Source organism: Bubalus bubalis, chromosome 9, assembly GCF_019923935.1.
Source record: "Bubalus bubalis isolate 160015118507 breed Murrah chromosome 9, NDDB_SH_1, whole genome shotgun sequence".
Classification (NCBI taxonomy): domain Eukaryota; kingdom Metazoa; phylum Chordata; class Mammalia; order Artiodactyla; family Bovidae; genus Bubalus; species Bubalus bubalis.
The window spans coordinates 27766135-27789608 of NC_059165.1; the positions used below are offsets into that span (position 1 = coordinate 27766135).

The 23474-nt window shown below is 37.7% G+C and overlaps 1 long non-coding RNA gene across 1 annotated transcript; it reads right to left on the minus strand.

Moving 5' to 3' along the window:
* Positions 1 to 764: 764 nt before the first annotated feature.
* Positions 765 to 20398, minus strand: LOC123334998. The gene is made up of 4 exons (XR_006553194.2): positions 20338 to 20398; positions 19722 to 19824; positions 14608 to 14732; positions 765 to 880 (listed from the first exon to the last, which is right to left on the minus strand). It is a non-coding gene; the product is annotated as an uncharacterized LOC123334998 (long non-coding RNA).
* Between the last annotated feature and the right edge of the window lie 3076 nt (positions 20399 to 23474).

The following is a 23474-nucleotide window of genomic DNA, read 5'->3' on the forward strand; positions in this document are numbered from 1 at the left end:
AAAGACAAGTACAGTTTCTTCACTCTAGTGGTTCATAATGTAGCGGGTGAGAGAGAAACGAGGTTATTTATATGAAGTACAATATGATAGCATTTATTACCAAGATAATACCAGGATTCCAGAAGAAACTAAAAAGGTTCAATCAGAGATATGAACTTCCTTCCAGAGAAGCAATGCTTAAACTGAATTTAAGAGCAATATGCAAATGCACCAGGGCTATATATTATGGACCATCAGAACGTTGATTGTTGTGAAAGCCACTTAGGAAGTGGAGTTGAGCCGTGAACAAGACAAGTTTGAACTGTGTAGCTCCACTTACATGTTGGATTTTTTTCGGTAGTAAATGCTTTAGTAATAAACAATCCCAAGTTGGTTGAATCTGCGGATATAGAACCATAGTTATGGAGGGCAGATTGTAGGATATGCATAGATTTTGGACTGCATAGAGGGTCAGCACCCCTTACCCCCTCACTGTCCAAGGGTCAACTGCATTAAGACATAAGCCTAGAAAGGTGGAGAGAGGTTAGATCCTAAAGGGTCCTGTATTTTTCTCATTACCACCTATTACCTACCTCAAAATTGAAGTGGAATGTGTTTTCTCCTGCCTGACCCAAAAAAAAAAAAAATGTAGGGAAAAAAATTCCTCGCTTGGTGTATGTGTGAAAAAGATTGAATATATCCATGCCAACCTTATTTTGGACCAAGAATACAATAGCATCCTCTTCAGAGACACATGCATAGCATATAAAGCCAAGGTAACTTACAAGTGAGGTCAGGTCCTCTTAGGAACTTTGCAGCTCATACTCTATCAATGCCGAGAGTAGTCAGGATTATTAAAGCACAGGTGCACACGTGAAGGTGGTTGTCATTTCTGCGTTTCCTGGGTGCACAGAAGAGATTAGTCTTTTCAGTCTAAACAAGGAGATGTGCTCCTTTCAAACCCTTTGAGAAGATACTGTATCACAGGAAGTTGAAAACAAGAATGAAAGTTTCTTACGGACCCCTTTTTTTTTACTTTCCCTGTTATCTAATAAGAGGAGATGAACAAAAGTAGTGGGCTTCCCTGGTGGCTCAGTGGTAAAGAATCCCCCTGCAATGCATTAGACGCAGGTTTGATCCCTCAGTTGGGAAGATCCCTTAGGGAAGGAAATAGCAACCCACTCCAGTATCCTTACCTGGGAAGTCCCATGGACAGAGAGGAGCCTAATGGTGTACAGTCCATGGGGTCTCAAAAAAGTCGGAAACAACTTAGTGACTAAACAACAACAAAATTAATACCCGAGTAATAGCATTTTTAATACTGCACAGCCCTGTTACTCTCAGTGTGCCTGAGAATAACTACTGGCTACTAGCTTCTACTGCTATAGAAGTAGTAGATACTACTAGCTTCCAAAAATAGCTCATGATTATGCTATATATATTGCCTTCCATGGTTTCCTTTACATTGCCCTAAACCAGTTCCAAGATGGTAGTCTGAAATGCCACTCGAGCATTGCAAAAAAGAGGGTAGGTAGAAATACATTTCCTGTGATTTTGAGAGTACAAAGAAGCATCCTACTCTCTAGTTAGTGTACATGTCTGTGGTGTGTAATAAAAATCAAAATGAACTCACAAGAGCCTCCTACTTTTGTCTTTGGTCAGATGAATGGGGGTTGTTTTAGAAGTTAAAAGTACTGAAATTGCCACCTTTTGAGTAGGATGCAAATAGATATGGTTCTCTTTTGCCTGCATTTTAATTTGTGGCTGGTCAGTTTTGGTTTGGGGGAGTTTTTATATTGTGTTGCATCTTAAAGCTGTTCAGTCTATAGTATTATATTGCTGTTGCTGTTTCTTTGAGTGAGCCTTCAAGAGTCTAAATGACTAAATACAAAGTCATGAATTCCCTCCAGAGATTGGAAATCTGATTCTGAGTGAAAGTGACAGTTAATTGTTGAAAATTACTTTCAACCTGTCCTCAACTAAGAGCCTTCAGATGCCCAAATATTCTGGCAAGTAGCTATCAAAATCTGTGAGCAATATCCATCAGAATGAGATTATTTAACCAATTTATACCATTTGTTGAAAAATAGGAAAAAAACATATATGTACTATGTGCCTTGCTTTGGGTAGCATGGTCTTTCTACTGATATCTTCCCAACCCTCCATTTACACGAACAAATCTTTGTTAGACCTATTACTGGAAAGAATTGACTTAACCAAATGAAATTGCAACAACTGTATTTTTAGTTGAGTTTTTACTCAATTTTTAGAACTCAAAAAAGTACTTCAGATACAAATAGAAAACCAATATCCTAGTTGTATCTTCAATGTATAGTTTAAACCACCCTCACTGCTTCATTGTAACTACCAGGTGATATAAGACTAAAGAAAAATCACTAAATTTCTCATTTTTAACTTAACGTCAAAAGAATTCAAAATGGCTTTGCTTGGGACTATTGAGTGTAACATAGTAGGAAAGCAAAATCTGTTTTCTGTTCAAAGGGTTTGCATTAATATCCTCAACCATAACAGAATTGCTGGGAGGGGAAAAAAGAGAAACATAATATTGGAAATAAGGGTAAGTCACTTCACACATACTTTGTAGAGAATGAGAACACACAGAAGCTGCAAAATAGCCCGACACTACTACTGTTAGAGCTTTGTTTGGCAAGGGAAGTAGCCTAGGAGCAAATGTGTCGTGATTGAGGTTTTGTACCCAAATTGCCAAAATGTACAATTTATAAGCCACTTCAATATTTTTGATCAAGTAGTATGTCTAGGCTAAACGCTGGAAAAATAATTTACAAAATACTAAACTGATGTAAAAGGAATAAAGATACATTTAAGGCATAAGGCATTTCAAGAAGGAATCAAAAAAGGAATATTTCTAGTAGTGAAGTTTTAAAGAGATCTGCAAACTTAAGGTCTAACACCAAAAGATTTGACATTGGAGACAAAGTTCGGAAGACAGAACAGTATAACATTTCATTAGGGCCTTTGCAAAACAGGATACGATTTTCCTTTTGATTTTATTTAATAAAAGTATTGTTTATTCTTTGGTCACTTTGTAGCTGATGTTATTCCCAAATGGAGGAGACTATTAAATCTTGGAAAGTGATGAGAATACTTTGACTTACAAAATATGTTTAAAAAGTTTACAGTATGAAATTAAGAGAGCTGTAGAATGCAAAATATAGGATAATAAAGTTGGATGAGTTTTTAGAAAATTTAGTTTTATGAGTATGTAATCTAAACCTCATTCAGATCTCTAATGGGTCACTGTTCTGAGCTTTGACTGAATCAAACCCAAAATAACATATACTAACAATAGTTCTAAACTCATAACTTAAAACTGTAGTCATACTAAACTGGCAACTCCAATACTAGTTTTTATATTTAAGAATTGCCCTCACAAGCATCCCTGGAAAGAGGTGTAATTGAATCTCTTAACATTTGGAAACTGGACATAGAAAACTATTGAGATGGCTCCTAAATCACTGGGCAATTAATGTGACTTGCAATGAAGAACAGAAATAAGGGTAGAATTGAGGATAATCTTTATACTCCCAAAGAATGGAAAAGTAATCCCTCTTACATGTCTGCCACACAAGGTAGATTCCTTCATAACTCCTTTTCTGTTTCTAGAAGAATCCTTTGAGAATTGGATGTGTGCCAAGGTCAGTGTATCCAATGTGGAACAAGACAAAGCTGCTATCACAGAACCTAGAATCTAGTGAAGACCAGCTAACCAAAATAATTAAGTAAGCATACAAAACGTGTAGTAAGGACCTTGAAGACACCAAAGGATGATTTAGATGGAGTAGTCAGAGAAGGCCAGTCCATAAAATTGATAACTTGCAGATGAAAAGAGCATGAGCCAGGAGTCAGAACGAACAGCATACTTGAGGACTGAGAGATGGGAAAGAACTCAGGACTTGAGGTGGAGAAATTGATAAGAAACTAGCATGAACTGAGACAAAGAATGGTGTAAGTTAAATAGAAAAACGGACCAAATTATGCAGTTGCTTTGAGCCATAGAAAAGACTGGGAGACTCATATAAAGGATGAATCAATACCTGATTACGAAATTAGAGGCATAGGGTCTATAAGGCTGTCCTTGGATCTCATTGCAACTAAAATCCACAGGGTAGGTAATACGGAAGGACAGGCAAGAAGCCTCAGGATGGGCTGCAGCCAATGTCAGTTATTGCTCTAATCTTGGTGCTGTGCATGGCCTGCAGAAGGAAGCCAGTGCCCATCACTTTGGAGCTAAACACAATTTTCAGTTTCAGAAAAACTGAAGGAGAAAGTGAAATAGTTATAGGTCAAGCCATTGCCTCATGCTAACAAGGTTAGTGCATCTGTGACAACCTGTGTGAACTAACAAAACGGTGGTAGCTTCACCTTTGCCCCCCAATTTTCACACGAGACTGTCACGTAACCCACTCAAACCAAACTGTATAAGAAACTAAGAAACAGAATTCTGGAAAATGTAGGATGGCCAAGCTTGCAATGTATCAACCAAGCTGACACATTACAAGGGCATCACACCCTCTTAAGACCCATTTGGATGGCCTCCCAGCAATTCAAAACATTTTCGAAACAAAGCTGTTTATCCCTTCTAAATCTGCTTCTCTGAGTTTATTTTTGTAAATAGTACAGCTTTCCTTCTATTACTGAAACTCTCTAACCCCCTAAACTCCTCATTGACTCACATCCTTTCCTTGCTCCTACCAATCCATAGTTGTTGTTGTTGTTGTTGTTAACCTCTGCAGTGCCTACCCCAGGCATATGAGTTCAAACTCAACAGGTGACTATACACTCCCACACAGATTTCAGATTCAGTTTTATATAAGCCTCATTCTGGAACCCCAGAAGTACAACACGGGCATTCTCCCCCCACCCGCCCCAAAGACATGTACAGGAGAGTGAGTTATGGCAGAGGAGTTAGCATACTGTTTTCGTATTTAAACCAAGAAAAACACACTGTAGACAAGATGAAAGATCTAATAAAAATGTGTTCTTATTCCTGATTCTAAAACTTTAACAGCTGGGCTTTCCCATGTGGAATAATGTTACATAAATAGCTCAGCCATGAAGCAGAGGGACTGAAGAAGTCCAACGAAATGATAAATGATCTTGGACACTCTGAATCACACCCAGTGGAGTTACAAGGAAATAAGTGGTCTTCGGAAGGTACTGGTGAGCTAGCGCTGGTACATCAGCAGACTTTACAGAAACTTAGTCATGTATCACTAATTTTACAGATGGTTTCTTTCTACTTAAGCATATTAACACTGTCTATTTCATAGGGACTTTTTCTGTCCATCCAAAAATGTTCTTTTAGTTCTAGACATCTAGAGAAATTGGCTCTCAGAAAATAAACTTGTTGAGATTTAAAACTAAAATGGACTGAATTCTTTTGCTTAATTTTTTTTGAAAGGGGACACATATCCCTGGGAGTAGGAAATGGCAACCCACTCCAGTGTTCTTGCCTGGAGAAGCCCATGGACAGAGGAGCCTGTCGGGCTACAGCCCATGGGGTCGCAGAGTCAGACACGACTGAGTGAGCATACGTATCCCTGAGTATTTAGTATTCTCATTCACATAACCTAGGTATAGCTCATGGTGCAAATCCTACTCCCACTTCTTCCTTCCACTGAGGTATATAATAGTTGCAGTTGTAGCATAAATGCCAAAAGGCATAATGAGAGAGATGAGTGAGGTAATGGAACTTCAGCTTAAGAAAATGAACACAGTTCTTCACTTATATAGTGGGAAAATGGTGATAAGGGAGCCACCATCTGTACAATAGATACAGAACTTTGGGGAAAGTCTCATCTTTCTCAGATTGGAGTTTGATGATCTTTAAAAGCTTGACCAACTCTAAAAACCGATGACTAGCCTGTATTTATAGGACAGGTTGTTCTTCACTGGCCCCCACTTATATTTCCCAGCAGTTGGTTAAACAGAGACAGAGCTCTTAGTGAAGATTCATTTGATTTTTTCCAGGCATATTCTTGGAAACCCCACTGTGCTTGGAAGTTGTACTTTGTGAAATGTACACAGGAATTCACCTTGCCAGAAACTCTGTGAGGGCTCACTTTGATCATTTTTAAGAGTTACAGGAGACAGAATGTGATTACAACAGTGGTTATTTCAGTAGAAAATATTCAGGAAGATGTGCTTGTTACTTTTTTTTTTTTTTTTTTTTTTTTTAGCCTAATCATGAGAGTAACTTACTCTGAATATTAGCAAAAATCAGCTCACCTATTAGCTACACCATGCAAAGGGAGATGTCCACATCAACTTGAAAGAAAAGAGGGAGTGAAAAAATATAAAGAAAATAACTTGTAGGCCTTTAATTGATAATCATTCCCCCCTACTCTCTGCCACCCAAATGTTTTTACTTGGAAAAATCCAAGGCAATATGCTAATAATTTAGCTGCCCCTTACCCCTCATCATCCTAGAACTGTATGAGTCACTCAGTGGGAGATATTCCTAATTTCTGCTATTGAAATTATTGAAATTTCTGCCTTTTAAGAGAATGGTGACCCCTAAATGATAAGTCATCTGGTTGAGAGATGGGGTAATGAGGCCCTTCATTTTTTTTTTTCTCACTACAAAAGTTAAATCTGAATTACAGAAAACTTACAAATACACAAAAAGAAAGAAGTTTCCAGTAATCCTAACAGTCTAAAAACAACTACCATTAACAATTCATATAAAGATAGTCATGTAAAGACATGCATGTAAAGGTAAAGCATACAATTTATTTTTACAAACTAGGACAAAATACATGTTCTTGGACCCTCCCCATTTAACAACACATCATGGGAGATTCCTGAACAAGATAGCGGAGTAAAAGGATTTGGCCCAACCTCCTTTCATGAAAACACCAAAATCACAACTCCTGAACAACCATTGACAGAAAAGACTTGAACCTACCAAAAATGATAGTCTATACCCAAAGACAAAGAAAAAGCCAAAATGAGATGGGAAGAGGCAATATGAGCAAATTCCATACCCACTGAGTGGGTGACCCACACATTGGAAAATAATTGCATCACAGAGGTTCCCCAACATGAGTGAGAGCTCTGACCCCCATGTCAGGTTTCCCAGCCTGAGGGTCTGGTATCTGGAGGAGGAATCCCCAAAGCATTTGACTTTGCAGGCAGTAGGGCTGAGTGAAGGAGCTCCATAAGACTGAGGGAAATAGTGACTCCACTCTTGGAGGGTGCACACAAGGATACATATGCACTGGGACCAAGTCCAAAGCAGAAACTCCATAGGAGCCTGGGCCAAACCTACCTACAAGGCTTGGGAGGGTTGCCTAGGGAGGCGGAGATAGGCTGTAGCTCGCCAGGGGGCTGTGAGGTGGGGGAACACTGGTGGCAGAGGCCTCAGAATATTGATTAGAGTAAGCGCTCCCAAAGGTCACAATTTTGGCATCAAGACCTGGTCCTACCCAACAGCTACAGGCTCCTGATGCTTCACACCAAACCATCAGCTGAATAGGAATACAGCAACATCCGTCATCAGACAGACTGTCTGAAACCATACTGATTGCACAGCCACCTCTAAACATACTGTTTGATAGTCCTTCCCACCTGAAGGACAATACCTAACCCCCATCAGTGAGCAGGCATCAGTCCCTCCCACCAGGAAGTCTGAACAAACTCCAGGACAAAACTCGCCCACCCAGGGCCAGGCACAGAAACAAGAGGAGATACCATACCGCAGTCAGCAGAAAGGAGACCAGAAACAGAAAATGAGACAGAATAAGATGGCAGAATAATATATTTGAGATGAAGGAACAAGATCAAAATCCCCAAGAACAACTAAATGAATGAAGGCAGGCAAGCTACCTAAAAAAAGAATTTAGAGTAATGATAGTGAAGATGACTCAGGATCTTGGAAAAAGAATGGAGGCACAGATTTAAAAGACACAAGAGTTGTTTAATAAAAAGATTTAACAGACAAACAGAGATGAACAATACAATAACTGAAATGAAAATACACTAGAAGGAATCAATAGCAGAATAATTGAGACAGAAGAAGGATTAAGTAAAATGGGAAACATTGGTAGAAATCATTGCCACAGAACAGAATAAAGAAAAAGAATGAAAACAAGTGAAGATAGTCTCAAAGACCTATGGGACAACATTAAATGCACCAACATTTGCATTATAGGGGCTTCAGAAGGAGAAGAGAGACAGAAAACTCAAATTATAGCCAAAAGTTATCCTAGCATGAGAAAGGAAAAATTCAAGTCCAGGAACCACAGAGTCCCAAACAAAATAAACCCAAAGAGCAACATGCTGAGACATATTAATAAAACTGATAAAAATTAAGTCAAAGAAAAAAATATTAAAAGTTACAAGGGAAAAGCAAAAAATAACATACAAGGGAATCCCAATAAAGTCATCAGATTTTTCATCAGAAACTCTGAAGGACAGACAGGCGTGGCATGATATATTTAAAGTAACAAAAGGGAAGAGGCTACAATTGAGAATACTCTACCCAGCAAGGCTCTTATTCAGACTTGATGGAGAAATCAAAAGTCTTTTAGACCAGCCAAAGCGCAGAGAATTCACAACCACCAAAACAGCTTTACAAGTATAGAGAGAAGTTTCTAGGTGGAAAGAAAAAGGTACAGCTAAAAACAAGAAAATTACAAATGGGAAAGCTCACTAGTAAAGGCATGTAGGAAATCATTCACACATGAATGATATCTAAACCAGCAATTGAGAGGCTAGGAAAGTACAAATGCAGGATATTGGAAATGCATTTGAAATTAAGAGGCCAACAACTTAACACAACCTTGTACACATAGAGACTGGTATATCAAAGCATAATGGGAATCACAAGCCAAAAAGCTACAATAGATACACACACACAAAAGAAAAAGCAATCCAAACACAATAGATACACACACCAAAAAAAGACAATCCAAACACGACACTAAAGTTAGTCATCAACACACAAGAGAACAGAAGAGGAAGGGTAGAAACAAACATTTAAAAATCCACATAATTAACAAAATGGCATTGCAGTTGAGCTATTGCGAATCCTAAAAGATGAACCTGTGAAAGGGCTGCATGCAATATGCCAGCAAATTGGAAAACTCAGCAGTGGCCACATGACTGGAAAAGGTCAGTTTTCATTCCAATCCCAAAGAAAGGCAATGACAAAGACTGTTCAAATTACTGCACAATTTGCACTCATCTCACACGCTAGCAAAGTAATGCTCAAAATTCTCCAAGCCAGACTTCAATAATACATGAACCATGAACTTCCAGATGTTCAAACTGGATTTATAAAAGGCAGAGGAACCAGAGATCAAATTGCCAATATCTGATGGATCATAGAAAAAAGCAAGACATTTCCAGAAAAACATGTACTTCTGCTTTATTGACTACACCAACACCTTTGACTGTGTGGATCACAATAAACTGTGGGAAATTGTGAAAGAGATGGGAATACCAGACCACCCTATCTGCCTCCTGAGAAATCTGTATGCAGCTCAAGAAGCAACAGTTAGAACTGGACATGGAACAACAGACTGGTTCCAAATTGGGAAAGGTTACATCAAGGCTGTACATTGTCATCCTGCTGATTTAACTTATATGCAGAATACATTATGAGACATGCCTGGCTGGATGAAGCACAAGCTGGAATCAAGATTGCCGGAAGAAATATCAATAACCTCAGATATGCAGATGACACCACCCTTATGGCAGAAAGTGAAGAGGAACTAAAGAGCCTATTGATGAAAGTGAAAGAGGAGAGTGAAAAAGTTGGCTTAAAATTCAACATTCAGAAAACTAAGATCATGGCATCCAGTCCTATCACTTCATGGCAAATAGATGGGGAAACAATGAAAACAGTGACAGACTTATTTTTTTGGGCTCCAAAATCATTGCAGATGGTGACTGCAGCCATGAAATTAAAAGATGCTTGCTCCCTGGAAGAAAAGTTATGACCAACCTAGACAGCATATTCAAAAGCAGAGACATTACTTTGCCAACAAAGGTCCTTCTAGTCAAGGCCATGATTTTTCCAGTAGTCATGTATGGATGTTGAGAGTTGAGCTATAAAGAAAGCTGAGCACTGAAGAATTGATGCTTTTTCACTGTGGTGTTGGAGAAGACTCTTGAGAGTCCCTTGGACTGCAAGGAGATCAAATCAGTCTATCCTAAAGGAAATCAGTCCTGAATATTCATTGGAAGGACTGGTGCTGAAGCTGCAACTCCAATACTTTGGCCACCTGATGCAAAGAACTGACTCATTTGAAAAGACCCGGATGCTGGGAAAGATTGAATGTGGGAGGAGAAGAGGACAACAGAGGATGAAATGGTTGGATGGCATCACAGACTCAATGGACATAAGAGTTTGAGTAAACTCAGGGAGTTGGTGACGGACAGGGAGGCCTGGTGTGCTGCAGTCAGTAGGGTCACAAAGAGTTGAACACAACTGAGTGACTGAACTGAACTAAACTGAACAAAATGGCCATAAGAACATACATTTTAATAATTACCATAAATGTAACTGAATTAAATGCTCAAACCAAAAGACATAGACAGGCTGAATAGATACACAACAAAACCTGTATATATGCCCTCTACAATAGACCCACTTCAGATCTATGGACAGATCTGAAGGCTAAACAATATTTATTAGATAACCAGTGATCACTAGAGAAATCAAAGAGAAAAGCAAAATATACCTAGAGACAAATGACAATAAAAACATCATGACCCCAAACTTATGGGATACAGCAAAAGCCATTCTAAGAGGGAAGTTTATAGCAATACCATCTTACCTCAGGAAACAAGAAAAATCTCAAATAAACATCCTAACTTACACATAAAGCAACTAGAGAAAGGAGAACAAAACCAAAGTTAGTAGAAGGAGAGCGATTATAAAGATCAGGGAAGACATAAAAGAAGTAGAAACAAAACAACTGCAAAATATTACAGGCCACCATCACTGATGAACACTGATGAAACTAAAGGCTAGTTCTTAGAAAAGATAACATTGGCAAAATTCTAGCCATACTCATCACGAAAAAAGAGGGAGAGCATTCAAATCAATAGAAATGAAAAAAGTTACAGCCAACACCACAGAAATGCAAAGGGTTATAAGAGACTACTACAAGCAACTATATGCCAATAAAATGAACAACCTAGAAGAAATGGAAAAATTCTTGGAAAGGTACAACCTTCTAAGACTGAACCAGGAAGAAACAAGAAATATGAACAGACCAATCATGTGTACTGAAATTGAAACAGTAATTTAAAAACTCCCAAAAAGTGAAAGTGTGGGACCAGATAGCTTCATAGTTCAATTCTATCAAACATTTCGAGAAAAGATAACACCTATCTTTCTGAAACTCTTCCAAAATTTTGCAGGACAAACACTCCCAAGTTTATTCCATGAGGCATCACTCTAATACCAAAATCAGACAAAAGATACCACACACACACACACACAAAATACAGGCCAATATCACTGATGAATATGGACACAAATTCTCAACAAAAAAACTGGCAAACCAAATAGCAATGTACTAAAAGGATTGTACACCATGATTAAGTGGGATTTATCCCAAGGATCCAAGGATTCATCAATATTTACAAATCAATCATTGTGATACACCACAATAATAAACTGAAGAATAAAAGCCATGTGATTATCTCAATATATGCAGAAAAAGCTTTTAATAAAATTAAAAGCTTTTAATAACATTCAACATCCTTTTATGAAAAACTCTTCAGAAAGTGGGCATAGGGAAACTTACCTCAATATATTAAAGACCATATATGGCAAACTCACAGCTAACATCATTCACAGTAGTGAAAAGCTGAAAGCATTTCATCTACTATCAGGAATAGGACAAAGATATGATTGTATCGATTTGCCAAGTATTTACAGTAAATTCATATACTAATTTGATAAAGATTTCATATTTATAACACTGTGATTTCAGGGTATATACCTCCATTTATGCAAGTCCATCTTAGAAACCCTCAATCAAATTCTATGCTTTCTTTTAACTAGGTCTAGTACCTTCCATGTTTATTTTATTTTTAGAATAAAATTTATTATTTCCAATAATAATTAGAAATGGAAAAAAAAAAGTGGACTCTTTTCACTCTTGCCACTTTTGTTCAACATAGTTTGGGAAGAGCCATAGGAATCAGAGAAGAAATAAAATCCAAATTAATCCAAATTAGAAAAGAAGAAGTAAGCTGTCTCTGCAGATGACATGATACTATACATAGAAAATCCTAAAGAAGCTACCAGAAAACTACTAGAGATCATTAATAAATTTGGTAAAGTTGCAGGATACAAAATTAATACACAGAAATCTCTTGCATTCCTATACACTAACAACAAAAGATCAGAAAGAAATTAAGGAAACAATTCCATTTACTATCACATCAAAAAGAATAAGATAGCTAGGAATAAACATACCTAAGGAAACAAAATATATATGGTAGTAGTTTAGTTGATAAGTTGTGTCTGATTTTTGCAACCCCATGTACTATAGCCCACCAGGCTCTCTGTCCATGGGTTTCTCCAGGCAAGAATACTGGAGTGCATTGCCATTTCCTTCAGAGGATCTTCCCGACCCAGAGACTGAACCCGTGTCTCCTGCATTGCAGGTGGATTCTTTACCACTGAGTCCTAGGGAAGCCAACAAATAAATGATACCATTCATTGTGGAATCTAATTTTAAAAGACAACAGAAATGAATTTATTTACAAAACAGAAATAGATTTACAGATGTCGAAACAACTTATGGTTATCAAAGAGAAAATGGGGGGAGGAATAAATCAGGAGCTTAGGATTAACATTCACACACTACTATATATAAGATAGATAACAAACAAGGACCTACTGTATAGCACAGGGAGCTCTATTCAGTTTTCTGTGATAGCATAGATAAGAAAAGAATCTGAAAAAGAATGAATACATGTATATGTATGGTTCAGTCACTCTGCTATACACCTGAAACTAACACAATTCTGTGGGTCAACTATACTTCAATAAAATTTTTAAAAGAAACTAAATATAGTTTGTTTAGTTTAATAGAAACTAAAAATAGTGTGATCCAATAATTCCACTCCTGGGCATATGTCCAAAGGAAATCATAATTCAAAAATATACATGCACCCCAATGTTCACTGCAGCACTATTTGCAATAGCCAAGACAGGGAAGCAATCTAAATGTCCACTGATGGAGAGATGGATTTAAAAATGTGGTACTTATATATGAATACTACTCAGCCATAGAAACAATGAAGTAATACCATTTGTAGCAACATGGATGGACTTAGAGATTATGATGCTAAGTGAAGTAAGTCAGAGAGAGACAAATGTCATAGATGTCATTTACATGTGGAATCTAAAAAACTGATATAAATGATTTTATTTACAAAACAAAAATAGACTTCCAGACTTAGAAAGCAAATTTATGGTTACCAAAAGGGAAAGGTTGGGGGAGAGATAAATTAGGAGTTTGGGATTAATATACACACACTACTGTATTTAAAAGAGATAAACAACAAGGATCTACTGTATAGCATAGGGAACTCTACTCAATATTCTGTAATATCCAATATAGGAAAATAATGTAAAAAGGAATAAATATATGTATATGAACAATTGAATTACTTTGCTGCACACCTGAAACTAATACAAAATTGTAAATCAACTATAAAATATAATAAAAATTAAATTTTTAAAAATGTTTAATGTAATAATAATAAAAAATAAAATCTGAAAAAATAATACATCCTGAACATCTTTACACAAATTATAGATTTTTGCTATTATACCATTTTAAATAATTGGTGAGTATTCTGCTATACGGTATAACAATTTATATAGCCTATAGACTGTTACTGGATAATTATATTGTTTCCACTTTGGAAATGGCATAAAGGGACAGCATGGCACAAATCACATCACTGTCCTCTAAGATTAATTTATATTGCACAGATACGTAAGTTAAGTGCATATTCTTTTTCACTTAGGTCTGCATGAACATGTAGGTATCCTTTTCAAAATAAGAGACACAGGCTTCCTGGGTGGCTCAGTAATTGAGAATCCAACTGTCAGTGCAGGAGACACGAGTTTATATCTCACATGCCATGGAGCAACGAAGCCTGGGCACAACTCTAGAGCCTGGGAGCCACAGCTACTGAAACCCACATGCTGCAACTGCTGAAGCCCACATGCCCAAGAACCCATGCTCTGCAACAAGAAAAGCACCGCAATAAGAAGCCCAAGTACTGCAACTAGAAAGTAGCTCCCACTCGCCACAACTAGAGAAAAGCCCACATAGCAACGAAGACCCAGCATAGCCAAAAATAAATTAATTAATTAATTAAAATTTAAAAAAGAGTAAGAGGCACATGTACCCAAAAGGATTGACTGCTCACTTCTGATTATTTCAAAGGCACTTAGAAATATCACCCCACTTCACCTCTACCTGCAAACTGAAGTCACACCCTTAAAAAGCTTAACATTCATATTTTATCAATTCGCAGCAAAGTCAGGCACAATGCATTTTAAATCACTCCTTCCCCCAAGACCATGTGTCTTCAGTGAAGTACCTCTGTGCGTTAAACGTGGAAATCAGCCACGGAAGCACCGTGTTTAGATCCAGTTCTATCAAACTTTGCAGTACACCAGATGAAATAGAGATGTTTCCCCACACTGGGCAAAAGGATTTAGGCATCTGGGAAGTGAGAGAGAGAGAATACCATCAGAATAGTAACCTGGGAAATGAGCCGAAGCTGGGGAGCGCTATAGATCTTCAGGCTAAGCAAAGCACCCCCAGATGCAACCGCCCTCTAGCCTACCGATGCCTCTGCTTCTACAGTTTTTCACTCACGCAAGGTGCAGTGGGTCTGTAGCTCCATTTTAATAATGGAAGTTGTGAGGGATCCATTTACAGAAAATTTTGATAAAATTCATTTATTTGTTTATTCTACAAAATGGAATATTTATGCACCCTTTGAATGTATATTGAAGTCAGTTTTTGGCATGAAAAGATGCATGTAATATATTAAGTGATGAAATCATGTTACAAAACACTTTATAGAATCCAGTCCCTTAGTGTAAAAATATCCTCTGGGTGTATATGGGCACATACACACACACACACACACTTATAGGAAAAGACTATAAAAATATATACCAACATGCAAAGAATGACTTTCTCTAGGGGGTAGGAATAACAGTGGTTTTTCTTCCCTTTTATTTTTTAAATCTGCATTTTTATGGTAAACATAATGATAAAATAAACAGCAACAAATGTACAATTGAATTTCATGCTCTACTTTTTTTCTTCATGCTTATGTTTTCAGGCCAGCAGACTCCTTTTTCAGCTTGCTTTATTGATTTTTTTCCCTCTCTTTGTTTCATTCCCATGAGAATATAAAAGGTCTTTGTCATTTTATCTCTAAATCTATTACTCTAATCTTCCCTTTTTCCCACTTTCTCCCACACTTGTTTTCTCAAACTAGATGTTTCATTTGAATTTAATGTATTTCAGGATGGGCACTCCTTATTTGCCTCTCTAAATCCAGAATGTGAACAGTATTTAGTAAACTTTCATCTATCATGTAAATTCTAAATTCTTTGAAGAAGCACAAATGGACTGAATTTAGCCCCTAATGCCCCGACTTCAAGCATTTTCAACCATCAAGAAAAGTAAATCATTTAAATTTACAATTGACAAGAAACAGACTTGGTTATCTTGAACACATATGCATTAAGACTAGTCTGCCAAGGGTTTTGTGTAAAGGCAAAAGATAATAAACTTAAAATGTATATACTAGTCAATGAAGGTTTTACATATACAACACAGTGAGTGTGATCCAAGTTACAGAAATAAGTGCCTTACACTGAATGTAAAATTAATGCTAAGTAAATGAGTTTATTTTATTTTTTTGAGCAATGAAACTTGATTCTTTTCTATCTTAAATGAAATAAAATACATCTCTCCTCAATAACATGGCACAAAGATGTCAACTGTATAAAATATCCTGATTCTCTGGTTAATGCATTAAGGGCAAACATATCTCCATTCACATTACATCCCTAATACAATACTTAGGGAATTTAGTATTTATTACACCATTCAATTATGTATACTCTGAAGCTTTTGAAAAAATGAAACACTTAACAAGTCTGAGTAAGAAAATCTGAGCATGAATGATTTTCTAGCAGTTATGTATAGCTTCAGACGTATAAAACTTTTTTTTCATAAATTCTGTTAATTACTGAAGCCAGGTTAATGAATGTCATTTGAAGAAACTTATTATATAGAAGTTGTGGCTAATGACTGAAGTCTTCTTTCTGACCTAATGATTTCTTCTACCTTTCTCGCTAGGAATTCTGAGCATATCAAAAAAGTATCTAAGTATTAACAATTAGATAAGGAAGAGAAGTGTTAGTGAGACATAACTGATTAGTTTTAGGGTTGTTGATGAACATAATTTTCTGACTGAAATACTTTGATCAATCTTTTTGAAAGATAACCTACTCACTAACCCCATTACTCACATGCTCAATGTGAAGGTAGCGATCATTGGAAGTTGTCAGAAACATAAAATAAAAATCACACCTTACACTACACAGAAATTCTCCACACCCCGCCATCAGAACTATAGACCCATGAACTCATGTTTCTACATCTTCCACTATTGGCCTCTTTCACCCTCTGCTTTTCCAAATCCTCTACTTCCCAGTGATATATAAGGGCAAAAAAATCAGACAAAGTTGCAAACAACACATACTGACCCAGACCAAACTAAACAGAAAACAAATTACTGGAAGGATATTAGTTATCTCATAGAATAACCCAGAAGACCAGCAAACCAGGGAAGGAAATCAAACAAGAACAGAGGGAAGCTAGGTAGCCAAAATCTCAGCCAAGTTAATACCCCAGCTGCACACTGAGCTTTGTCAGCACCCCATCACTTGTTCCTGAGTGCAGTCTCGATGTGAATGAAATAAATTCTTCACTGTCACTATCCCTATGCATCATGGGCTACAACGTCCCAAGACTGAGTGTATTGGTCAACTGTTGTCACACAGGAGCTGCATAACACTAAAATTCAGTGGCTCTGGTTCAGTTCAGTCACTCAGTTGTGTCCGACTCTTCACAACGCCATGGACCACAGCACACCAGGTCTCCCTGTCCATCACCAACTCCCGGAGTTCACTCAAACTCATCTCCATTGAGTCGGTGATGCCATCCAACCATCTCATCCCCCGTCATCCCCTTTTCCTCCTGCCCTCAATCTTTCCCAGCATCAGGGTCTTTTCAAATGAGTCAGTTCTTTGCATCAGGTGGCCAAAGTATTGGAGCTTCAGCTTCAACATCAGTCCTTCCGATGAACACCCAGGACTGGTCTCCTTTAGGATGGACTGGTTGGATCTCCTTGCTGTCCAAGGGACTCTCAAGAGTCTTCTCCAACACCACAGTTCAAAAGCATCAATTCTTTAGCACTCAGCTTTCTTTATAGTTCAACTCTCACATCCATACATGACTACTGGAAAAACCATAGCCTTGATGAGATGGACATTTGTTGGTAAAATAAAGTTTCTGCTTTTTATTATGCTGTCTAGGTTGTTCATAACTTTCCTTCCAAGGAGTAAGTGTCTTTTAATTTCATGGCTGCGGTCACCATCTGCAGTGATTTTGGAGCCCAAGAAAATAAAGTCAGCTGCTGTTTCCACTGTTTCCCCATCTATTTGCCATAAAGTGATAGGACCGGATGCCATGATCTTAGTTTTCTGAATGTTGAGCTTTAAGCCAACTTTTTCACTCTCCTCTTTCACTTTCATCAAGAGGCTCTTTAGTTCTTCTTCACTTTCTGCCACAAGGGTGGTGTCATCTGCATATCTCAGGTTATTGATATTTCTCCTGGCAATCTTGATTCCAGCTTGTGCTTCCTCCAGCCCAGCGTTTCTCATGATGTACTCTGCATATAAGTTAAATAAGCAGGGTGACAATATACAGCCTTGACTTACTCCTTTTCCTATTTGGAACCAGTCTGTTGTTCCATGTCCAGTTCTAACTGTTGCTTCCTGACCTGCATACAGATTTCTCAAGAGGCAGGTCAATGGCTTAATATAATATTTTACTTTTGTTCATTTGTGGGTAAGTTGGGAGTTAGCTGATTTAAGCTATACTTGGCTCCAAACCTGAAGTTGGGTTCAATTTAAACTCCTTTCCTCTCATTTTTTTTGCATCTGTCAACTGCTTGACATGCCTTCTCATGATGATGGTAGAAATTCAAGATGGCAAGTCAAGTTGTGTAGGGAGTTTTTGAATTTCCACAGAGCAAATCTACTAACATTCCATTGGCAAATCCAAGTCACATGGCAAACCCAAAGTCAAGGGGACAATGAAATCCATTTCACCTCTAAAGAGAAGATCTGTGAAGTCACATAGCAAAAGTCACAGATACAGGGCAGGATAAAGAATTGGGTCTAATATTTCAAATTTATTCCAGTGACAATTACTACTGGTCAAGTTTAGGCCTTCTGATAATGCTCTGGCTGCCATGGGGGTGAGTAGAGAAAGTACCTGGTCCTTTCTATTTATGTAGGAGTGAAAGGACCCTACCAGAAAGGGCTCAAATGCTAAGCATGCATCAGAGCAGCAAATATCTATCAAAAGTATCCAATCATTATGCTTTCCCATTCCCTTCAGTGGCGTTTCACTAGATGGTAAAAAACAAAAGAGGGGGTGTGCACACCTGGAAAGTGGAGATTAAATCAGAGTATTAATTTGGAGACTAGGGCTACATAGTAGGAAAAGAGGAGAAAACATCATTTTCTCAGGAATAATGACAATGAGATGATTATACTTGCCCTGGCTTTATACAGAACCTGGAACCAACATGCCATTCTTTCATCCTCACACCCCAAGGGACTTACCAGAAGTAAATATACATGAAATGGAAAGAAAGGAACACTCTCATTTATGAAGATGTTCAATCCTGTGCCACATACATCCCAGGAACAAGAGTTAAAATCCTTCAAAAAAAAAAAAAAAAATAGGGAAATCTGCTGCCAAAGTGCTGTTAGTCTGATGGAATTTGACAAGAAATAGGTTTCTTCCCTCCAAGTATTTGAAATCTGGTTTGGAGAGACAATGAAGCTTGGAGTGAGTGGAGCTGAAGTGCATTAATGGCAGTGTTCTGGTGAGATACTTATGAGGACTCTCAAAACCTTTCTAGTAACTTTTCTACTCTATTTTTTTAATTTATTGGCTGAAATTAGCTAAGTTTTGTTTCTATTGTTTGAAACTAAAATAACTATTCCAACACACCCCTTTTAGGGGGCAGATTGGGGTTCAAGGACATGTAAGTTACCCAGAGACTCTCACAACTGCATAGTATTATTTTATACTATATATTATTTTATAGTATTATATTTTATATAATATACTATGTATATTTTATACATAGTATTATTTTATTTCTTTATACTAAAGAATCCACAAAGACCTTATTGTCAAGTGCCCCTTCTAATAACGTCCTTTAGAATAGGTGGTTGGTTAAATGCTTCCCATCTCTTAACCAGGACAGGGTCAACTAGATGAAGTCAAGCAACAGTTAGGTAATCCTTTTAAACACTGCAAAACACAAGACATGACTGAAGTAGTATCTCCTCCACTTATGATTCTAGTCATAATTATGATACTTACTTCCCAAGCACTTGTATATATTTGAGTCCTTTAATAAGGAGAGAGTTCTTAGAAGATGCCTCAAGATATCCAGATGTTTCTAAATAAGTCATAGGTCATCTTTCTATAATGAAAAACAAATGTGAAAGGGAATCAAAGGATACTTATAATTCTCGCCAGCTTGCCTTGACAATCCTTCCATTCCCTCAAATGGCCTTTTGACATAAGGACGGCAAGAAACAATCTGATTCTGCCACACCAAGGGTTCATTCAATTAGTGGTAATTAAGATTATAACGATGGTTTAATTACTTTTTCTTTTATCCCTTACTCCTGGGTATAATGCTTAATTGAAGTATATCCCATAAGAGAAAAGAGGAGGGGAAAATTTGATGAAGTTTTTCAATGGCTGCTTAAAGCAAAGAATCTTACAAAGAAGCTTAATCACAGTTAACAAGGAATCCTATTGATTCAGATGTGGCTTGGTCCAGAAGTAAGATCTAGAATGGTGAATAAGACTCTGATTGTTTATATATAGTTTTCTCAGCACTAATCTCCATATTTTTGCTTTTGACTCACCCTTATTTCTTTCATAATAGCATTAATGGATACAGCAATTTCAGAATGTGCCTCCTTACCATGCAGTCCAGCACTTCCCAGGTGATGCAGTGGTAAAGAATCTGCTGGACAATCCAAGAGACACAGATTCCATCCCTGGGTTGGGAAGATCCTCTGGAGGAGGAAATGGCAACTCACTCCAGTATTCTTGCTTGCAGTATTCTTTTCATGGCATTGCTTGGAAAATCCCATGGACAGAGGAGCCTGGCAGGTTACAGTCCATGAAATTGCAGAGTCAGACACAACTGAGTGACTGAGCATGCATGCAGTCCACAAAGAAAGGATCTCTTCCTTAGCTCCTGACAAAGAGCAAGTAAACTCCTTTCCCATTTCCCCCAGCAAAAATCCTTTCATGTTTCATTGGCCAGAATGACGTCCTAAACCAATGACTACGACCAGGAGAAATCGGATGCTCTGATTGGCCTAACCTACTCAAATCACTGGGCCATCACCAGTGGAGGAAATTAGGCATACACTGTAAAGGAAATTAGTGCAAACTTGTTAGAAAACAGAGGGACATCAGTGCTGGAGAGACAACTTTCCTTTAAACATATTCAAGAATATGCTCTGAGAGGCTGTAGCTGCAGCAAATAAGCTAGAGAATAGGAGTAGCAGTAGTAAGCAGGCTCAATCACCAGTAATTCACCCAACCTCATGGGGAGACTCCATTTAGTAGTAGTAAACCACCAGGCAGGGACTTCCCAGGTGGCACAGGGATAAAGAATCTGCCTGGCAGTGCAGGAAAGGCAAGAGATGCACGTTCGATCCATGGGTCTGGAAGATGCCCTGTAGGAGGCAATGGCAACCTACTCCAGTTTTTGCCTGAGGAAATGCCTTGGACAGAGGAACCTGGCAAGTTACAGTCCATGGGGTTGCAAAGAGTCAGACATTGAGTTAGTGACTAAACAAAAACAAACCACCAGGCTCAGGCTCAGCCAGGGAGGAAGGTAGAGGACTCTGCCTCAGACTGGGCAAGTGAAGGCATTTGGGTCTCTCTAGAACAAGGATTGAAAACTATGGCCCACAGTCCAAAAATGGGCCTGAGTCTATTTCCATATGACTCACAAGAATGGTTACTAATTTTTAATCACTCATACATTTTTTAAAGAATGATGTTTCATAAAGTAAAAATTCTATAAAATTCTAATATAATCATCCCTTGTGTCCCTGGGGACATTAGTTTCAGGATACCCCCCACCCCCCCGCCCCCAGCCAAGATACCAAAGTCCAGAGATGCTCAAGTTCCTTATGTAAAATGCAGGGTATCACTGTGCTGAAATAAAATTTGACCAAAGCACAGCCACACTCATTTATCTACATATTGTCCAATGTTGCGTTTGAAATATTTACTGTCTGGTGCTGTAGAGAAAAAGTTTGCCAACCCTGATATAGAAGCATTGGTGCTTAAAGTGTGATTCCTGACTAGCAGCAGCATCACCATCTGGAAACTTGTTAGAAATGCTAAGTCTTGGGCTCACCCAGACTTTCTGAATCAGAGACGATGGGAATGGAGCCCAGCAATTTGTGTTTTTAAACCAGCCATCTAGGTGACTTTGATGCAGGCTAAAGTTTGAGAACCACTGGTATAGAAGGATGTGAAGATGAAAATGATCTCAAGTCGGAACCTAAAGAGAAGGGCACTGTGGCTTGTTTTCTGAAACAAAATACAAGGCCAAGAACTTAAGAAAAATAACAGTGCTAATAATGGTAATGTTTATGGCTAACTTGAGTGTGTCAGACAGTTTGCATTACATTCACAATCTTATTAAAACCTCAGAAAAAGTCTGTGAAGTAGTTACTATTATTATCCCCATTTTGTAGTTAAATATACGAAGGCTTCAGGAGATTGAGATGAGTTAAACAGTGTTAGTAAAGGGTGGCACTAGGCTGAAACTTAGATGGTTTGACACCAGGTCAGCCCTCTTCATGTCATGCACCTCCGAATTCTGTAAGCTAGATAAATGAAAGTGTTACTGAAAAAAGAAAGTGACACACGAATACCATCAGTTTTGAAATCAGTGGTATACATTTATACAGAGTAAGAGGCACTTATAATTCCATTCTCTTCTTGCCAGGGAAACTAGTTTCAACAAAACCAGACCCGTAGCCTTTCCTTGAATAACTCTAGAGGAAATTACCACCATTTGTGACTACCTATTAAAATATATTTCTCTGTCTTTATACATTTCACATAAATTTTGAAAAGTAAGATTTTAGCTCCCTTTCATTTTCAGATGCCTGAGAGTCTTTGTCTTTTGTAATGACTTTTGATTTTGTTGTTTTCCACATAATTGTCAGAACAGTTTATTTTGGTCTACTTTTATATAACATTACAAGTTTAATTTTTTTTTTCTGGTTGGTAAGGCTGAGCAGGAAGGAGAGAATACATGAAGTGCAGGAGATGGGGAAGAGATGAGGATTAAACTAACACCAGGAAAAGAAGTAGAAAAACAAAACAAGAAAAGATTCTTGGTGCTGCAGGATGTCAAATCGAAGCAAAAGACACCTAATACCAGTGATTTGACCTTTTTATATTAGAAAAACAAAACCATGTTGAGATGTGAGAGACACTTGAAAGGTACAATTTGAATTTTGAACAATGTTTTCCATATGGTGCACATGTCACCCATAATCTTTACAGGTTTCCAGTTCACTCCTCAATGAAATTCACATTTCCAGTCTCAGTCCATCAAGACTAAAAATTATAGCTCAGCATACCTTTAAAAGGCTTTGAAAATTATGAAAAATGCACAAAATTTATTTATATTATATGTTATAGAGAGATCGAATAAGAACCAACAATTTCTGAAAAGTGAAGATTATCAGATTGATCTATGTGGCTATAATAAAGCAGTTGACCTAGGAGACCAAGATAGAGAACATATTGCTTTGTGTTGCAAAGTTTCTGATTCTGTTCATTAAATACCCTGAACTAACAACTATATGTGGAGAATGTCACACAATGCTAGCTGACTGTATGCAAACTGATCAACTAATGGAAGAGCCTAGAACATTAGAAAAAATGCAGACTTTTTATATAGCAAGTACTTGCAGAGATGGAGAATGAACTAGTTGAATAAGTTTTACATTTCCTTGGTCATAAATCTGCTACAAAAACTGATAAAACCTAAGGATCCTCTTCCAAAAAGTATGCACA